The sequence below is a fragment of the Pyrgilauda ruficollis genome, unplaced genomic scaffold (assembly GCF_017590135.1).
Source record: "Pyrgilauda ruficollis isolate IOZ18807 unplaced genomic scaffold, ASM1759013v1 scaffold4, whole genome shotgun sequence".
Lineage (NCBI taxonomy): Eukaryota > Metazoa > Chordata > Aves > Passeriformes > Passeridae > Pyrgilauda > Pyrgilauda ruficollis.
This window is the reverse complement of record NW_024525489.1, coordinates 8,755,175-8,761,174: the sequence shown is the minus strand read 5'-3', so window position 1 is coordinate 8,761,174 and position 6,000 is coordinate 8,755,175.

The following is a 6,000-nucleotide window of genomic DNA, read 5'->3' as shown; positions in this document are numbered from 1 at the left end:
CATGCAACTCAGAGGAAGAAAAATATTCAGAGGTGTGGGAGGAAAGGCAATTGAATAATTTCTCTAAAAAACCTGAACAGCCCTTTGGCAGAACAAGTAGAAATAAACCTGAAAAGAAATTGCAAGAATTTACCTAATTACAATTAGGTAAATGTTAATCAGAAAAGAAGGCTCTAAACTTAAGGTAATGTACTTATTGATGGCAATAGAAGAAGGTGAAAACTCTTCTCACATTTTATTTTCTGGCCTGATTTTAGGATTGTACTTCAGTCTATGTATAATTTAAAGTTTTGACTTCAGTGGGAATACTTGTGTTCTGAGAGCCCTGCGTGTGTGTTATGTGTCTGTTGGAGCCAAGGGCTCTGGTGGGAGCGGTGCTTTCTGTGCTGGTTAAGGTCGCTAAAGTGTTTTTAATGCTATTTTTGCTCTTTCTCTGGCGCTCTACTATTGCTTACAGCTTTCCAAAACTTTATGTACTGAGCTGAACTCTTCCAGATGGTTTCCTTTTGAAACTGGTTTCATGCATGTGGGCAAAAGAAAAACCAGTTCAGCCATTTTAAATCAGGAATGGCCTTTATTTCCATGCACTGGTTTTAAATAGTTCAGAAATGCCTTCTAATCCACACAGTTGTTTCCAATGAGAAGGCAAACTTGCAAGGTGTAAGAACCCTCTCTCCTGAGACCTGAAAAACTGAGCACTCCACAGATGTAAAGTTTACCTTTATTTGATTTGCTTTTTGGTTTTTTGTTGTAATAATTTTCTTGAAGTAGTCCTAAAAATGCAGAATGCATTATTCATAAGCTGATGCAGTGTGCCATGTTTCCAGTGTAGCTGCAGTTTTAGATTTCTGCTTAGGTGAGTGAAATAAATAACTGGGTCCTAATAGTCCTGCAAGTGAAGTTGGACATGGCCAAGGGAAAATGTAGAATAAGCTTTTGAAATTACAAAATGGTACATCAATGTAGTTCTCCTCTATGGGAAGCTGAGCAAAGTGTTGGAAAACTTTGCATTAACAGAGAGGGGTTGGTGAGACAGGGTATGAGTTTGCCAATGACAAGTAAGAACCTTCCTGAAGGTGTTTTATTTATGTGGTTCCTGGTGATCCTCAGGCAGGAAAAGCTTTCTACACAGTGCCATGGCTCAGACTCACTCAGGAAACACTGAACTGCTTTTAAAAGATATTCTGCTCTTAATTTGGCAGTGGAATCTGCAAGGTGGCTTCGGTACCCCATGCGTGACTGCCTCATCTGCTGACTGGTGTTAGCAGCACCTGTGCCGTACTGATGGACTGTGCCAGGAACATGTCCAGCTGCTGGGAGAGGGAAAATCCCTTCTTGCTTCAGCTGATGCTTCACATCCTTCTCTGGTGGCACAGTTTCCTTAGTAGCAGAGAAAAGGGTCACCCTGATACTCAGGGTGAAATGGAAAAAAAAGAAGTGTGGATGCTGAGGTGTGCCATGTGCTCAGGCCACCACCCAGAGGGTGGTGCTTCCTTAGGAGCAGAAAGATGAGCATGGCCAGGAGCTGTCACCCTGCAGAGGGAACCTCTGTGAACAAGTTACAGCAACACAGAAATACTTCCCCTCATTTTATTTGTCTCTCACAGCTGTCCTAAATCTTCCTCCCTGTGGAATTTCTCTTGGCTGGTGTGACGCTTTCCACCTAGCCAGGAGAGGAGGTGAGTTCCCCTGATACACCCAAAGGACAAGAGATACTGTTGTGTGTCATTGCTTTTCCATAGAGAAAGACACAGGAGAAGGAAGGTGGGGCAGATGGGTGTGACCTGCCTCGAAAGAGAGCAAGGCCAAATGAAGAAATACGGGGGTGGGAGAGCCACCCTTATCAAACATCATAAATCGCTTTCATTGTGACACATCAAAGCAGAAATCTTTAATATCTTCTGGTATTTCTTGCTACAGGAAGGCTTCAGAAGACTTGGGGCAATCCTGAGCAGACTCCCCCCCAGAATGAGGTGGGACTGGCATATGTTCTTTTCCCTGGGATGAAGGATGCCTTTGCATCCCGTGAAGTATTTGTAGTGATGCAATTGGCTCTGGTAATCAGTAACTAGCAAAGGCTATGAGATAAAATAGAGTGGCTTACTGCACTTAGCACGTGGGAGCCATTTTAGACACTGGCAGCAGCGTGGCTGAGCACTTATCAACCACTTCTGCCTGTGCCCTGCTTCCCATTTCTGCAGTGTGGTATTCCTAAAAGGGCAAGGGAAGGGACGTGCTGCTGGGGTCTATGTGCTGCCCGGCTTGCCTCCAGTTCTGTGCTGGTTTTAAGGAAACTTGTATTTCCTTATTATTATTATTGTATGGTGCCCAGGTGCTGATCTGTGGACAAATTGCATTCCCATTCTCTGTCAGCAAGCCCAGGCATTATCTGTTTAGGCAGTAAACACTAAGAGGAAGGTCTTGTGGCTTTACAGCATCTAGTTCAGGGTGAATCCAATTCTGAATCAGACTTTGGACTGTCTTGAAATTTGAATAATTCTAAAGGTCATTTCTCTTGTGGAGGTTGGGAGAAACTTGCTCCCAAAAGAAGAGGACAGCTTAGGCAGACGTCTGCTGTGTTGCAAGCACTTGTAACAGGGAGACAGCCCCAGATTACATTTTTTGTCAGTCCCTGTAAGTAACAGATTCCTTTGTGCTCCATGTAAATGACTGGGACAAAGTGTATGTAGAAGAGTCTGATTATGCCTACAAACTGTATGCCACTCCTTAGTGTCAGGAAGTGCAAAGGTTTCTTGACTTCAGACCTGCCAGCTGCTGTTAGGACACGTCTGCCTGGGAGATCTTTTGCTCTTCTACTACATGGAGAACCTGGGAGATCTTTCAAGAGGCATTCAGAAACGCTAGTCCAGAAAAGGAAATTAAGTGAGGATGCTGCAGACAGCCTGATCCTCTCCCTGTTTGCAGCGCTGTTAATTAGGTGTGTCCCCCTGTGGTCAGCAGGGTGTTAACACCAGAGTCAGCAAGAGCCCTGCTGCTGCTTGGTGGCACATTCAATGGCCCAGGGAGCTGCTGTCCTTCCTGATAAGTGTCCTTGGCCTTTACTTTGTTTTCTAGGAAAGATCCTGAGATCCTTGTTCTGAAGCCCCCTCCCCCCTCCAACCTGCTTGCCCCAGGGTGGAGAAGTCAATAAGTGTATGTGCTTGTGTGTTGCCACCAACACTTCAGCTATCGTCAGCTGAAGACAGCTCTTGACTTGTGCCAGGTTAAGGGCTGGCCTTTGCTCTCAGGTTACCTCCATGTGAAAGGATCTGCCGTGCCTGATTTAATGAGCGTCTGTGAGAAGCGGCTACACTGTCCTCTCCTTCCCTGAATGGAAGGAAAAGACCAATGAATAACTCAAACCTGCAACCTGATCTGCAGGTTTGTTGCCACCAGTTATGTTTTCTGCTACTGTAACCCTGGGGTTCCCCCTCGAGTGGGTGAGGTGGTTCTGCTGTTCCCTCATCTCCCCTCTGCAAACAGCCCTAGTGGCCTGTGATACTGGTGTTCCCACTGTGCAGTGCAAATACATCCTCTGATGGACTTAAAATAAACAGATCCCTCTAAAATGGTGTTGAGTAGAAATTGATAGAGACTGATGCCTGTGAACTTGGTACAATGAACCTCCTTGTGTTGCTGTTTGTCTGAAGGTGGCTCCCATTGTACTGACCTGGCTGTCGGGTAGATAGCAGGGGATGCATGGCTGAGTTTTCTTTATAGTTGCTTTCAAATATTTATCTGCAGGAGGATAATGGGAGAGCTGTGTTTCCTCTTGTCGTCAGAATTTCAGAAAGGATTTTAATCCCCTGTGCTCCTCCTGCTCCTGGAGCCCTGACAAAAGTGGCTTGATGCTGCTGGTACAGGACTACCTCTCCTTCCTGATGGCCCCCAGCAGGGATGTACTTGGACTTGACAGACTGAGCAGCACAGAGGGAAACTTTTGGGAACTTGACTGAATCTGCTTTTCTGAGCCATAGGGTACAATGAGTGAGAGCTAATAGGGGCTCCTGCTCTTTCTCCTCTTTTTTCCCTGTATTCCTCCACTTCCCCTTTGAGCTGGTGAGGAATTGAGTGAAGATGGAGGATGCACAAATCTTGATTCCAGTGTGAGATGTAGGTATCCAGCACATCCCAGCACTGAGCACTGATTTCCTTCTTGCCAGCGTGGCCATTAATGTGAGCTTGTCTTAAGATTATGTAGACCTGACTGCAGCTTTTGTTCCAAATGTTTATGAATTATGAAGGGTTTTGAATGTATTGTTAAAACCTGGTTTAAAAACTCAAAAGCTGCCACAGGTCTGGTGTACTGCTCAGTTTTATTCAGCACTGAGATTACACTGCTTGATACTCTTTACAACAGGTCTGTCCACAGGGACTTCCTTAACTTGCTGTCTGCTGATCACTGTTAAATGCCTCGTATTTCCTTCAGTCTGAAGGTCTTCTCTTCCTCTGCTCTATCTCTGTGCGGGCAATTAAGAGTTTTATTGTGCCTTTGGAAGTAGGGAGCACTGCGGCAGCTGGAGCACCAGTGTGCCTGGCCTTTGCCTTAATGATGGTGTTATAGGCTGTGTCTAACAGAGATAAGGATCATGTAAGGCTGCCTTCTGCCTCCCCAGGCCCTCCGAGTGACAATGTGAGCTCTTATAACACCATAAAACACAGTTCAGCAATTACTGTGCAGCTGGGGGGAGAAGCTGCAAACAGTCTGCCTCTGCTTCTCCAAGTGCCCCTCTGTGAGGCACCTGCGCTGCTGCGCTGCTGTGCTCAGGGCGTGCACAGTGGCAGTGCACAGAGCTCAGTGTGAATTCTGCACTGTAACATGCTGCAGGGGCACCCACGTTTCCAAAGGGAGGGGGCTGCAGCCTCCTTCCACCAATCCAGGGTTTTTCACAGCTGCTACGCCCCCTTTATCCAAGGCATCCCACCCCTGCACTAAGCAGGAAAGCCATTCTTCTCCCCGGAGTCCAGACATGAAGTGAAATTCATCTCTAACAGCCAAGGAAAGGCTCTGTCAGGGGCAGAAAGCTGCTGTGAGCTCTCCAGGGGACCTTTCTGCAAAGCAGCCACCAGCTGCTGGAGCTCAGGGGTATGAGGAGAAGGGCCCATGTGCTCACATGTATTCCCAGGCCCAGTTGTCATCCAGATGTGTGTTACACTGCACTGTGGCTCACTGTGGCAAAGTACAACCTGGGAAGGGAAAAAATTCCTCTGTGAGATAAAACCTTGGACTGTCAGGTGCAGCCCAGTTTGAGGAACAATACTGGGGTTAAGCTTTGCTCTATTAAGTGCTTGATAAAATAGTGGGTTGATAGATACCAAGATGGTATCTAAAATCATACATAACATTGTGTGGGGTTTTTTCCCAAAACAGGGCTGTTCATCAGCATGTACACATGTGGCAGTGCGTCAGGGGAACACCTAAGGCTCTCTAGACAAACACATCACTCCTCTCCACGTGGGAGGAGCAGCCACAGAACTGCATCACACCGAGCCCTGCTGGGTGCTCCTCCATCTGCAACCTACTTGGTATGCAAAGACACCTTTCCTGCAGTGAAAAGGCTTTGATTCACCCAGGTCAAGATCACTTTATCAGCATTGCAAAAGTGCAGAGAGCCTACACAGCAGATACCCTTCTGCTCAGTTTGATCATCTGCTACATACGTGATCCTAGCAGAGATAATCTGGAAAGGTGTGTTTATTGCCTTGCACTTAGCAGATAGGGATATGCCTCACAGTTGCACAAACATGCCCTTGGCTAAAGTCTGTTGCTAAGCAATAGTTTAAGATAAGGAATATATACAAATTCCCAAATGTTCATATTTTAGGGCTTTAGGTACTCACAGGAGAGAGGCATAGCAGCATCTTGCCTCAGCCCCCAAAAGGAATGTTCATCTTTATTAGCTTGGGAACAGCATTAAATTGTAAGGATCTGCTTTGTGTTCCCCCTTCTGCAGCCAGCTGCAGTGCACAGCAGAATAAACAGGTCAGATGAGTAACCAG